Source organism: Physella acuta, unplaced genomic scaffold (assembly GCF_028476545.2).
Source record: "Physella acuta isolate Inbredline_101_S28 unplaced genomic scaffold, ASM2847654v3 ptg000543l, whole genome shotgun sequence".
NCBI classification, from domain to species: domain Eukaryota; kingdom Metazoa; phylum Mollusca; class Gastropoda; family Physidae; genus Physella; species Physella acuta.
In genome coordinates, this window is record NW_026732062.1 from 161,515 (window position 1) to 176,323 (window position 14,809).

Consider the following 14,809-nt stretch of genomic DNA (forward strand, 5'->3'; position numbering starts at 1 on the left):
AGAGAGTTGACAACGATGCGCCGACCGTGGGATAACACACACTGAATAATTTTATCAGCGGAATGAATGTGATTTGTTCCGTGCATTCAGACTATCACATGCTGTAATCTAAACTGTAGTGAGTTGTTTTTATACCAACCGGAAGTCTGGTGAACTCCGTGTCAACAGGTGTTCAAAGTTTTGGAGTGTTGTAATCTGCCAGAGTCGTCTAGACGTGTGACACGAGTCTGCAGGTGGCGAGGTGAGTCTCTCGTTGCTGTCGCTGTTGTGTCGATGTGGATGGCGTGTGTTTGTCCAGGGTGTTAAAAACGTGTTTTCTTGACAGGGGAGATAATATTAGAAGATTATCCGCGTCAAGAACGCCAACACCCAATTAGTGCTGCGATAGGCTGGGATGTGGGGGAATGTGTGTTTGTGGGGAGGAGGGATGTGAGGTTGGCGTGGAGTGGTTAGGAGTGGAGGTAGAGTGGGGTGTTTTGATACTTGTTAAGGTGATATATTTCACCGGTGTTTTAACAGCCGGTAATTATGGCATACTCTATAGCTCACCGTTAGAATTATAAAACTGGTGATGATTTGCAAGTTGAGGGATATATTAGGTTGAAGGGTTCGTTAAAAATGACGTCGCACCTTTAAAGCCCATCCCGTCCTCCCCCCCCCCCCCACGTCAAAATGACATTATTCTTCAATCCCCCCCCCCCCCCACCCGTCTCCCTTGAAACGCATTTTAATTTTTTGAAAAAAAGCCAATTAATTTTAAAATATTAATTAAAATTGATTTCTCCAACGGGAACATTATTTCCGTGTCTGTGAATTAGTTTGTAGTTCACGCTCGTCTTCTCCAACAAGTTAGCTAAACCTTCCCGCTTAATCCTGAGCCTGAACAAAATCTATTTCAGGTTCTGTTGTCTGGTGTAGTTTATTCACAACGTTGCTAATTTATTGCTACTACAAGATCTAAATTATGTAGAAGAATACAAAGATTTTCAAAAATACTCTTTTTCCTAAATCACTCGACTAACACGTGGTTAGGCCCTATACACTCGCTGTGGATATTATTGTCGGGTAACTTAACTCAGGCATAACCAGTAAATGGAAGGATTGGGGGCGGGGGGGGGGGGTGCGTGGCTAAAATATACCATTAACAACTGTATTTTAAGAAGACAGGGGACGGGATGGGGGTAGTAAAAGCCAAAACAATTTCTAGTTTTAGCCATAAGTCAATACGCGAAAATAATATTGCACGATAGTATCCCTTATGTAGCAATACACCTGGGCCTTGAATTGACGCTCGGTTTAGCTACAATTTGCATCTAAAATCTAAGCTGAAATTCCGCGAATAGTTTTTATATTCGTTTTTAGATATCTTTACAGCTAATGTCTTTGGTGTGAATGTGGTGGTATGACGTATTAGAGGATTCTTTATGTTGAAGTTTGTGATTATGACAACAATGTTAATATGCTTGCTGGTAAGGCGTGTTTGTAAATTGTAATTCATTCTTAATTAGTAGCTTTATTTTGGGGCCATTGCAATATTAGTTAAATTTTACGACAAACCAGCAGCGATTAAGAAAAACCACCCATAAGATTACACAAAAAAAAAACTACCCATAACCAAGAGTACAAAAAACAACCGTTTGAAAATAAAAAACCTCCAACATAAGATTTCGAAAAACCAATCACAAGAGTACAAAAAACATTTGAAAAACCATCCATATGATTACGAAAAACTACCACAAGCAATAGTTCATAAACCAACCATATTTAAAATACCACCCACAAAAACACGAAAAACCACCCACAAGATTGCAAACGAGAATCTGTCACAAACCTGTACAATGTAAATCCTCGGGAAAATCTTTCCCTAAGTCCCACAAGACAGACAGGTGCGTAATCTGGTGGTTGAGCCGCTAATCGATTCTCCCACCGCGTGAAGGGTTTGGTTCGATCGTTGGGAGGGTCTGGACATCGAACGGTCAAGTTTAGCCGTTCTTTACGGTCCCTGTTGGCCAAATCAATGCTCTCAAATCTCTGACAAGTTTCGTGCGAACAAAAAAAAAACTGATACAAAATAAAATGAAGTGGTTGGGAGAGGGGCGTGTGCAGTTCGAAATTCTGAATTTCATGTTAAAACATTTTGTACCAGGGTTTCTTTCAGACAATTATTTTTCTCTGAGGGCGCACTAAAAATTACGAAGGGGTGGGGGTGGCGGACACTGTTTAAAAAATATTTTTTTTCTATGTGAGTTATATATTTCTACGTGGTATACGCCACATACGACACGTTGTATACGTGATCTAACCAGTACCAACATCACACTTAACAGCATCGTCATCATCCCATACCTTAACAACATCAAAAAACATCAGCGACATCAACATTATAATCACATCAATTAGCAATATCAGATACAACAACATTATCAGAAACAATAAAATAATCATTATTATCATATTCATCAATTGTATTATCTTCTCCAACGCAAAACTTGAACGTAGAAGTACAGTATCTCATGTCTAGTATAGAAGACCATCAATTATTCAACCAAACACCAGATTATACTTGTGTAGCAGTACAGTATCTCATGTCTAGTATAGAAGACCATCAATTATTCAACCAAACACCAGATTATACTTGTGTAGCAGTACAGTATCTCATGTCTAGTATAGAAGGTCATCAATTATTCAACAAAACACAGGTGTACCTGTGTAGCAGTACAGTATCTCATGTCTAGTATAGAATGCCATCAATTATTCAACAAAACACCAGAGTACTTGTGTAGCAGTACAGTATCTCATGTCTAGTATAGAAGGCCATCAATTATTCAACAAAACACCAGAGTGTACTTGTATAGCAGTACAGTATCTCATGTCTAGTATAGTAGGCCATCAATTATTCAACAAAACACCAGAGTCTACTTGTTCTAAGCGAGGCCATCTTGGTTTATCTAAGCTCCCACGTGACTGTATCCCATACACCACAGCTGAGCTCCGAGCTCAACAACACATTGATTCCGACAGTAATTCGGTCGATGAACGGCATTTTTTACAGAATAACGGTACAAATGTCTCATGTTCCGAGATTTGAACGAAACCTACAGGTTCTTGGGGTAATACCCGGCTCCTAAAGTACCTGTTCCGGCTCCTAAAGTACTCAGTTCCGGCTCCTAAAGTAACCAGTTCCGGCTCCTAAAGTACCAGTTCCGGCTCCTAAAGTAACCAGTTCCGGCTCCTAAAGTAACCAGTTCCGGCTCCTAAAGTATCAGTTCCGGCTCCTAAAGTAACCAGTTCCGGCTCCTAAAGTACCCAGTTCCGGCTCCCGAAGTTCCCGAAAAATCCAGTTCCCGGGGCTCCTCGAACCGGTTATCCATTTTCATAGACACGGATCTCAAATTCCATAGATCCTATTCCCGAATTCCCTATATACGATTCACGAATCCACTAGATCAAGTACCCGCAGCTTTTTAACCGGATCTTGAGCCCATAGTTGGCTCTCGAATATTTTAGAATCGGCCCCTGAAGGTCCTAGACCCGGCCCCTAAAGTCCGCATCTTCGGTTCCTGAACTTCCTAAATCCGGCTCCTCAAGTTCCCGAACCTCGTAGACTCGGCTCCCAAAGTCACTGAGCCTTCTAAACCCTGCTCTCAAAGTTCCTAATCCCCGACCGGCTCCCACAGTTCCCCATCTTCATAGAACCGGCTCCCAACGTTCCAAAGCCTAGACCCGGCTCCTAAAATTTCCGGACTTCCTACACCCGGATCCCAAAGTTCCCAAACTTCCTAGACCCGGCTCCCAAAGTTCCCAAACTTCCTAGACCCGGCTCCCAAAGTTCCCAAACTTCCTAGACCCGGCTCCCAAAGTTCCCAAACTTCCTAGACCCGGCTCCCAAAGTTCCCAAACTTCCTAGACCGACTCCCAAAGTTCCCAAACATCCTAGACCGGCTCCCAAAGTCCCCAAACATCCTAGACCGGCTCCCAAAGTCCCCAAACATCCTAGACCGGCTCCCAAAGTCCCCAAACATCCTAGACCGGCTCCCAAAGTCCCCAAACATCCTAGACCGGCTCCCAAAGTTCCCGAACCTCCTACACCCGGCTCCCCAAACCCCCATCCCCAAATTGTACCCGTCACCCCACAGATTACATTCCCGGGGAAAATATTTGACGTCCCCGACAACTCCACGTCGGGATTTCCCGCTGAAGCCCACGTGACCAGACAATAACCGAAGAAATTACGGCAGAGTTCCCTTCCAGTAATCCCATCAGCCCCCAGCCCACAGAGGGGCTTTATCTTGTTTATGTGTTAAATCTGCCGGGCTTCTGGCTTAAGTCTGGCAGGAGCTGTGTCTGCTGTTGACGGGGAGGGGAGGCCACTGTGTACTGGCAGACGTAGCCGGATGTTCTAGGGGAGTTTAGCTGAATCGATAGAATCGTGGTTCTCCTGGGTGACGGGCCTTTGAAGATACGGAGTCACTTCTTGATTCTAGATTTCTAAGCTTCAGTCCCTTTGTGCTGGGCAAGCACTTATCTTTAAAGTGTGTGTTGTTTATTGAAGGCGGTATGGGGGACATTTCAGGTACCATTCCTTTACTTCAGCGACGATTTACGCCCTGCTCCTGAACTACCTAGACCCGGCTCCCAAAGTTCCCAAGCCTAGGCCCGGCTTCCAAAGTTCGCGAACTTTCTAGACCCATGTTTTAGCTACAATTTGCGCCCTGCTCCGCGCCCTAACATCGGCTCCCTTGTTTCAGTACGATTTGCGCCCTGCTCCGCGCCCTAACATCGGCTCCCATGTTTCAGCTACGATTTGCGCCCTGCTCCGCGCCCTAACATCGGCTCCCTTGTTTCAGCTACGATTTGCGCCCTGCTCCGCGCCCTAACATCGGCTCCCATGTTTCAGCTACGATTTGCGCCCTGCTCCGCGCCCTGGACACAGCGTCTTGCTGGTCACGTGGCATTGATGTGACACCCCGAGTTAGCGCACCTGGGGTCAGCTTGTAGAGTGAAGCTGGTGCTTGTATACCATCTTACTCAATCATGCTCACCATCCCCTCTCCTCTCACACATACACACACACAACCTACTTATGATATGCTTTAACCAGCTCGTGAGCTCTTACTAATCTCAATGAACGATTAAATCTGATACATATCACCCTTAGTGTTGCTTTCCTTTTAACCAGAGATTCTGTAAACAACTCTCATGTTTTTACAGTTGACTGGTTCCCTTCTGATAAGATGTTCTGAAATCATTCATAACTTGAATGGGATGGTTGAGTGCTAACGCACTGTTAATCAGAAGGTCGTGAGTTCAATTCCCTGGCTCGTAGGACGCTGTGAGTTCATTCAGCTCTAATAAGTACCCAGCTCGATTTGGTGGTGGGGGGGGGGGGGAGAAGGAAGTTTTAACAAAGTTCTGACCACACAAACTCTCCCAATGCCGAGGCCACATAAACAGATTATTCAGCTAAAATTATGGCATGCAATACAAAGACAAATAAAATAATAATTCTCTTAATCCCCCAACCCCCAATACACCCACCTAATCCCCCCTCCATCCTATAGAATGTCGCAATACACAAAAGAAATACATTTGAAATAACCCTTTGTGAAATGAAGTTCGTACTTTGAGTTGATTGTCGGAAACACGTAGCAGCATTAAATATTGACGAAATTTTCTTTTATCCGCGCATGCGCCTCATTATAATAATAGCACACTAACCACCTTAATAAAAAAAAAAATTTTATTGATTTTTTTTTTTGGTTTAGTTTATGAATACCTCGCAGGCAATGAAATGTTGCGGGTAGTTTAAAAAATTCTGAATGTTGCTGTAAAAGAGATTTTTAATAATCGAAATTTTGAGTTTCGAATTGGAATGTAAAGTAAAGAATGATGACATCTGGTTATGTTGTAGCAAGTATCTTGTCATATATGTCATGTCTAACACTTCAGTAATGTCAGGAATATCTTGTGTGTGTGGCATATTTAATAAATGTCAGTTACGTAATATGTGGCATTTTAAAACAAATGTCATGTTCACTATGTATGCCTATGTCATATATTAAATGTCACGTAATCCTGTGTGGCATATATAACGAATGTCAGGTACACTGTATATGGCATGTAACAAATGCCATGTACATCCTGCGCGTCAAAAATAACAAATGTCAGGTACACCTACCATGACAACCAAATGACATGTCTCACAAAACAATGATGGCATCAACACGAACTGTATTGGGTACCACTAAAACCATCCCACCATCCCACCACTAAAACCATCCCACCCCTAAAACCATCCCACCACTAAAACCATCCCACCACTAAAACCATCCCACCACTAAAACCATCCCACCACTAAAACCATCCCACCACTAAAACCATCCCACCACTAAAACCATCCCACCACTAAAACCATCCCACCACTAAAACCATCCCACCACTAAAACCATCCCACCACTAAAACCATCCCACCACTAAAACCATCCCACCATCCCACCACTAAAACCATCCCACCACTAAAACCATCCCACCACTAAAACCATCCCACCACTAAAACCATCCGACCACTAAAACCATCCGACCATCCCACCACTAAAACCATCCCACCACTTAAACCATCCCACCACTAAAACCATCCCACCACTAAAACCATCCCACCACTAAAACCATCCCACCACTAAAACCATCCCACCACTAAAACCATCCCACCACTAAAACCATCCCACCACTAAAACCATCCCACCACTAAAACCATCCCACCACTAAAACCATCCCACCACTAAAACCATCCCAGTCCCACACTAAAACCATCCCACCACTAAAACCATCCCACCACTAAAACCATCCCACCATCCCACCAGTAAAACCATCCCACCACTAAAACCATCCCACCACTAAAACCATCCCACCATCCCACCACTAAAACCATCCCACCACTAAAACCATCCCACCACTAAAACCATCCCACCACTAAAACCATCCCACCCCTAAAACCATCCCACCACTAAAACCATCCCACCATCCCACCACTAAAACCATCCCACCACTAAAACCATCCCACCCCTAAAACCATCCCACCACTAAAACCATCCCACCACTAAAACCATCCCACCACTAAAACAATCCCACCACTAAAACCATCCCACCACTAAAACCATCCCACCATCTCACCACTAAAACCATCCCACCACTAAAACCATCCCACCACTAAAACCATCCCACCACTAAAACCATCCCACCACTAAACCCACCCCACCATCCCACCACTAAAACCATCCCACCACTAAAACCATCCCACCACTAAAACCATCCCACCACTAAAACCATCCCACCCCTAAAACCATCACACCACTAAAACCACCCCACCATCCCACCACTAAAACCATCCCACCACTAAAACCATCCCACCACTAAAACCATCCCACCACTAAAACCATCCCACCACTAAACCCACCCCACCATCCCACCACTAAAACCATCCCACCACTAAAACCATCCCACCACTAAAACCATCCCACCACTAAAACCATCCCACCACTAAAACCATCCCACCACTAAAACCATCCCACCACTAAAACCATCCCACCATCCCACCCCTAAAACCATCCCACCCCTAAAACCATCCCACCCCTAAAACCATCCCACCACTAAAACCACCCCACCATCCCACCACTAAAACCATCCCACCACTAAAACCATCCCACCACTAAAACCATCCCACCACTAAAACCATCCCACCACTAAAACCATCCCACCACTAAAACCATCCCACCACTAAAACCATCCCACCATCCCACCACTAAAACCATCCCACCATCCCACCCCTAAAACCATCCCACCCCTAAAACCATCCCACCACTAAAACCACCCCACCATCCCACCACTAAAACCATCCCACCACTAAAACCATCCCACCACTAAAACCATCCCACCACTAAAACCATCCCACCACTAAAACCATCCCACCACTAAAACCATCCCACCATCCCACCCCCAAAACCATCCCACCCCTAAAACCATCCCACCACTAAAACCACCCCACCATCCCACCACTAAAACCATCCCACCACTAAAACCATCCCACCACTAAAACCATCCCACCACTAAAACCATCCCACCACTAAAACCACCCCACCACTAAAACCATCCCACCACTAAAACCATCCTCATTCTCACCTTTGTCCACAAATTCTTCGTTATCCTAATTTTAAAATCTCATTAATTAAAAACTATTTTTTTTTAAATGTTGGATGTACTTTTATTGCAAGGATGACGTCATATCGTTGAAACTTGGTCGCTTTGTTCTGACGTCATCGGTGACCTTTCACCTCATGGAATAGAACATCTTTTGTTTCCCCACACAAAAGTATACGCCTACACGTTTACTTTAGCAGGTAAAATGACTAACACACCAGTTAAGTAAAATAATTGATTAATTAAAAATTAGGATTTCGATGTAAACAAAAATACCATTCATAAAGCCCCCATCCCCCCCCCCCCACTCACCTCACTCTCTCACACATCCACCAGAACACCCCGCCCCCCCCCCCCGCCACCCCACCCCCCCCCCCCCCTATCGGTTATTCATTGAGACCATGAGAAAAAAACGTTAATCAAGACGCGCTTTAAACTTTTTACTTTTTTCTTCCAATTTTCTCAAACTTCTATTTTCGTCCCATTCAAGTATTTTCTTGCTGAACTTAAAATGAAAAAGAAAATTGCCAACTCTATTGATTTCAACATCCTTCGAAAAATAGAAAAATATTGTGTTTTCACAAAACCTATATATATATATATATATATATATATATATATATATATATATATATATATATATATATATATATATATATATAAAAGAGGTAGCTGGATTAAAGGTATGTTGATGGACGTCACGACAAGGGTCACGCGAAAGGTCAAGGCAAGGGTCACAGCTAGAACATATAAATATTTAAATACTTACCTTTAATCCATCGACCTCATCGTTTAGGGCTTAAGTTAATGTGTTAGTGACCTCTGGGTCCCCCCCCCCCCACCCCTCTCTCTTTCCACCCTACAACCCATTGTTTCTGAGACCGGTTATCTGTTGGGTGTTATCCTTGACCTTGGCATCTAATTTAATCTAATTTACCAAGCATAATTTTTACGACCATCCATTTATGTCATATGACCATCCATTTATGTCATAAGACCATCCATTTATGTCATATGACCATCCACTTTTGTCATACGACCATCCATTTATGTCATTGAGTTTGAGATCTGTGTTGGATCGGGTTTAGGGTTTAGCAAGGGTTATGACAAGGATTGTATAAAAGGATAGTGATTAGGTTCGGGTTAGGGTTGCTCTAGCAGCAAATAATTAAATAATAGCTTCGAGACACTTCAGAATGATGAACTTCCCCAAACATTTTCACCATTCTGGAAAGTTAAAACCACGTGAAGATGACATTTCTAGATTTAGTCCATACATGACATTGAAAGGCTTCAGCTAAAAAAATATCTTTGACTTGAGTTTAAACCAGTGGACGCTAAACATTTCTTTCTTTAGTCCATACATGGCATTGAAAGACTTCATCTTAAAAAAAATCTCTTACCTGAGTTAAAACCAAGAAAAATATAAAAATTTCTTTATTTAGTTCATACATGGCCTTGAAAGGCTTCAACTAAAAATATCGTTTAAAGAGATTACTCAATTCCAGAAGATAGACTCAGACAGCCGAACCTTTTCAGTGCACACAGTTCGTGTTTTTAATTTTAATATCCCACCTTAAATACTACAACAGCAATTTTAAAAACCTGGTGTATATTATAATTGGTGATAGAGCGAATTCAAACATTGCAAAACACATGGTATGTTTTGTTTATTGCCGTCTGTCTGTTTGATTGTCTGTCTGTTTGTTTGCTTGTTCCAGTCGTTCTTTTGTAATGACAACAAAACTTTCCGCATTTGTTGTGAAATGATGAAGATATTGAACACACACGTGACAGCCGCCATTGTTTCCTGCGGCACTTCCTGTCGCGAGGCATACTGGGCTTCGATCACAGAAATATTTTTATGTCCTTTTTTTTTTGTCATGTAAGTTTTTATGAGAAGGCAAAATAAAAAAAAAAATTCCAATTTATAATGTCATCGAAAATAAAAGGTTGTGAATGTCAGAAGTTTCACTTTATACATCGGCTGACAATAATAATTCTTCGAACGTTTTCGTAATTTTTAGTTCTTGTTTCTTCTTCTTTTTCTTCTTCGTTCTTATTTTTTGTATTGTTGAAACAGATTCACTCCAACACAATTAAGTATTACGTGTCAACTGGTTATGCGCCATTTAGGCCGTTGACTCCAATTTCAGCCTGCTTTTCGTTTTTGGATTCGCTTCCATAGCCTTTGTCCAACCAAGAACAACATTAAACATGCCAAGTTAAATTGTGTGCCAAGTTGAATTATTGCCAAGTTAAATTGTGTGCCAAGTTAAATTGTGTGCCAAGTTAAAATGGCTGATTGCACTATTTCCGAGTTCGAACCCACGGACAGTTGAGGCTTGTAAGCGGTGGTCATCAACCTTGGAGATTGTTCTTGGTTGGACAAAGGCAATGAGGCAGTTCCAGAAAGTAAGAAGCTCCTATACACCCTACTCAAGGAAAAACTATATGGGGCACCCGCGGAACTGGAGACCACAGTCCAGTCCATACACGAAGTTGTTTAAATCCTCCAACATAAACTAAATTAAGAACGCAGAAGAAGAAAAATATGTGCAAAGTTGAAATTTGCGCCGAGTTAAAATATTTGCCAAGTTAAAGCATTTTCCATTGTTAATAGAATATTATATTCAAAATCGATAAAAGTAGTTAACTCATGTCCGCGACAATTATTTCAAACACATTTCAACATCTGGATGTCAACACAGGGAATGTTTTGAACCCTAACCTTGACCCAAACCCTTGAACCCTAACCCTTGAACCCTAACCCTTGAACCCTAACCCTTGAACCCTAACCCTTGAACCCTAACCCTTGAACCCTAACCCTTGAACCCTAACCCTTGAACCCTAACCCTTGAACCCTAACCCTTGAACCCTAACATTGACCCTAACCTTGACCCCTAACCCTTGAACCCTAACCCTTGAACCCTACCCCTGGAACCCTAACCCTTGAACCCTAATCCTTGAACCCTACTCCTGGAACCCTAACCCTTGAACCCTAACCCTTGAACCCTAACCCTTGAACCCTAACCCTTGAACTCTAACCCTTGACCCCCTAACCATTGAACCCTAACCCTTGAACCCTAACCCTTGAACCCTAGCCCTGAACATGACCCTGACCCTAATCCTAACCCTGATCCTAACCCTAACCCTAACCCTGACCCTAACTAATCATTAACTAAAGAATTCTCGGCGTTGATTGGTTGACCTATTTTTTCTTTCGCTTCCATTCCAGTCACATGATATAATGATACAACGCTTTGATCGTCTGCGAATAAATCATCTGGTACCTCGTCTTCTGCTAGATCAATGCACACCTTGTTAAGCCGGATTTAGGGGGTGGGGGAGGGGCGCGCCTCGCGTGGTCGAAAAACGTGCGTCAGTGATCACAGATCTATTTATAGCTGCCGCATTACTTGTTTTAGTTGAGCTGAAATGAAGAGAATTTTTAAAATTTTCTGATACAAAATGTGAAGGTTCTCTGTGCTAAATTCGTCTAAATGTCGTCTGCAAATAAGTGTAGAACTGTCTAATTGTCATATTTTGTTTATATGATTTTTTTTAAACCCTCAAATTTTTTATTAGTCTAATTGCCCCAAGTCATATTTTGACTAAAAGTGTCAGATCTTTTCTAGATTTCCCCAGCTCTTAATTGGTCTGTCTCGTGTCCTTTATGTTCTGAATAGTCCGTGTCCTACATTGATCTAAATGGCTTATGCTATAAATGATCTAAATATCACGTTCAGTATTGGTCTATATGTCCTATGTTGGTCTATATGTCATATGTTGGTCTATATGTCCTGTGTCCTATGTTCAAAATGTCCCGTGTCTTTAACCAAGCTCGCGTGTTTTACAATGTAGCTGTATATTTGTACGTACTTCTTTAGGGTAGTTTTCTGATGTGTGTGTGTATGCATGGGTTTGTGTGTATAGGTGTATGTGTATGTGTGGGTTAGAAATTGTTTTATGTTTATGTTTTTCAAGTGTTAATATGTATGTATATGTGAGTATTTGTAATTGTGTGCATCTGTGAATGTTTATGTGTGTTTTTAAGAGTTATTTTGTGTGTTTGTGTTGGTGATTGTGTAAGTGTGTGTGTGTTAATGTGCGTCTGTAGGTGTGCATGGACATATGTGTGTGAATGTGTTTTTGTTTCGTGTGTATGTTTACTCTGTGTCTGTGTTTATGTGTATGCGATCACACGTGAAAAGACCTGCCATATCCGAGATTTTACTCAACAATCTCACTTTATTTCATGGTGATTTGTTAAACGTCATTCGTTAACTTTGCCATGAGTCAAATTAATTGATATAACAATAAAACTCGTTAATTAGATAATTAAACAAAAAAGTAAACAAATATGTAGACTGGAACCCTGAGGCGAATATTGACATCCAGACATCCAGACATACGTCCACGTGACAATACTCACGAGGTTGTGTGTATCTGTGCATACACTATATATATATATATATATATATATATATATATATATATATATATATATATATATATATATATATATATATATATATATATATATAAGATTGGCGTTAAGTCTTGTCTCACAAGATTCAAGATGGCTCTGTTATTAACAATTAGGTCAACAGCAACAGATTTCAAAGCGCGTGTTCTTGATTGAGTGGTTGCGCACGGTCAACATGCTCACGAACGAGCACATTTCAGCTCTCGTGAAATTCTCCGCAGATGACGACACAAAGAATCTCGCATTATGTGAATCGATAATTTTTAAAAACGCCTCTCTAGGCCTCAACTTTCACTCACCTCTCTCTCTCCCCACAATTCATTCCGACCCCCCCCCCCCCCACACACACATGCTGCCTTCACCACCCGGTGTTCAACAGGTCACATGGGTTAATGCCCTTGGATGCTGTGTGTGTTGGTTTTCTCTGCACTAACACTTGACATTAAATGTCTTGTTTGTCAGACACAACTGAATGAATAAGAAAGCGCACATAACCTTTGGAGAAACCTATTTTGTCTTTGATCAGCACTTGTTTTCTGGACAATTTAACACTAATTAGGCCTATATTTTTCGACATTTTATTTTTCTAAAGCTCGCAATGTACCACTATAAACATTTACAGATTTTCGCACTTTCTAAAGTTTGCCATATACCACTATCATAAACGTCTCCAGATTTTCGCACTATTTAATGCTCACAATGTACGATATGTTTGCAGATTTCGCACTTTCTAAACCTCGCATTGTACCACTATAATAGTTTCCGGATTTTCGCACTTTATAAACTTCGCATTGTACCACTATTATACACATGTTTTCAGCTGTCGCACTTTTCTAAAACTCGCAATTTAACAACCTTATAAACTTTTTTTATGCGACCAAATATGGCTCTAATTAATTAATAGGGGACCGGGGCTCAATTGGATGTACCAAAACCAGATTTGTGTACACTGTAAGTTCCGCTCACACCGTCATTGATGAAAACCTCATCTGCTACTGGTGTTTATGTCATTACACAATTGATGAAAATCTCGTCTACTGGTGTTTATGTCATTACACAATTGATGAAAGAGGAAAAAAATATTTAGGACGTGAAGCATTCTCAAATGTCACCGTATTGATGACATTTAAATGTCAAATAAAAGGTTGCAGATATTTTTTTATTCCTTGTTGATTTTCGACAGGTAGCGGAATTATTGGAGTCATTTGACGTGGTATTTACAACTACCGGGGTTTGGTTTGACTGGTCGTTTATAATTTGTCAGTTATTTCTACCGTAGCTCGGCTCAACTTGTCAATTATCACAATGTAATTAGTCAAGTTGCATGGGATGGCGTGGTCGAACGGATAGAACCTTCGACAGCTAACACGAGTGCTGGTATAGAGCCTAAGGACGTCCCTGAGGGCAGCCAACCTTACTTGGGTTAGAAAGGAATTGAAACAGGTGAACTCTACTTCACCTGCCCATTGGGGGCCCCGACAGTTTCGAACAAATATTCAGTCTTAAATATAAAAAAAATTTTTAAAGCGTGTTACGCCTCTTTAGAAATGTCTTAAATTTGTTGATGTAGTTTGTTATTTGCGTCCTCGTTTTACGTGGTAGGACGGGTGTGGCGTTGTAGTTTCTTAAAATCCTCACTACCATAACTTCCTTTCAATAATTGCATGAAGAAACTTGTTTAGCTCAAACTATTTTCTTAAATAATCTTTAATACTCTCCACTGTGACGTCATTTATGTTGTAAGCGAATTATTGAATGAATAAACTTTTGTTTAGCTCCAACTATTTTCTCAAATCTGCTGCACTGTGACGTCATTTCAATTATCGAATGAATAACTTTCGGTTAGTTCCAACTATTTTCTTAATTAATCTTTAATACTCTCCACTGTGACGTCATTTATTTTGTAAGATATACAATGAAGAAACTTGTTAAGTTCTATTTTCTAAAATCTGGTGTACTGTGACGTCATTTCAATAAGTGAATGAAGGAACTTGTTTAGCTCCAACTATTTTCTCAAATCTGCTGTACTGTGACGTCATTTCAATAAGTGAATGAAGGAACTTGTTTAGCTCCAACTATTTTCTCAAATCTGCTGTACTGTGACGTCATTTCAATAAGTGAATGAAG

At 41.3% G+C, this 14,809-nt stretch overlaps 1 protein-coding gene across 1 annotated transcript in view; it reads left to right on the forward strand.

Annotated features, from left to right (window-relative positions):
• LOC131946035 (uncharacterized) overlaps positions 1 to 14,809 on the forward strand; it is a 43,659-nt gene continuing 28,850 nt past the window's right edge. The window contains exon 1 of the mRNA XM_059306663.1: positions 1 to 241. The gene's annotated coding sequence lies outside the window, so the exon portion shown is untranslated. The remainder of the gene's footprint in view (positions 242 to 14,809) is intronic.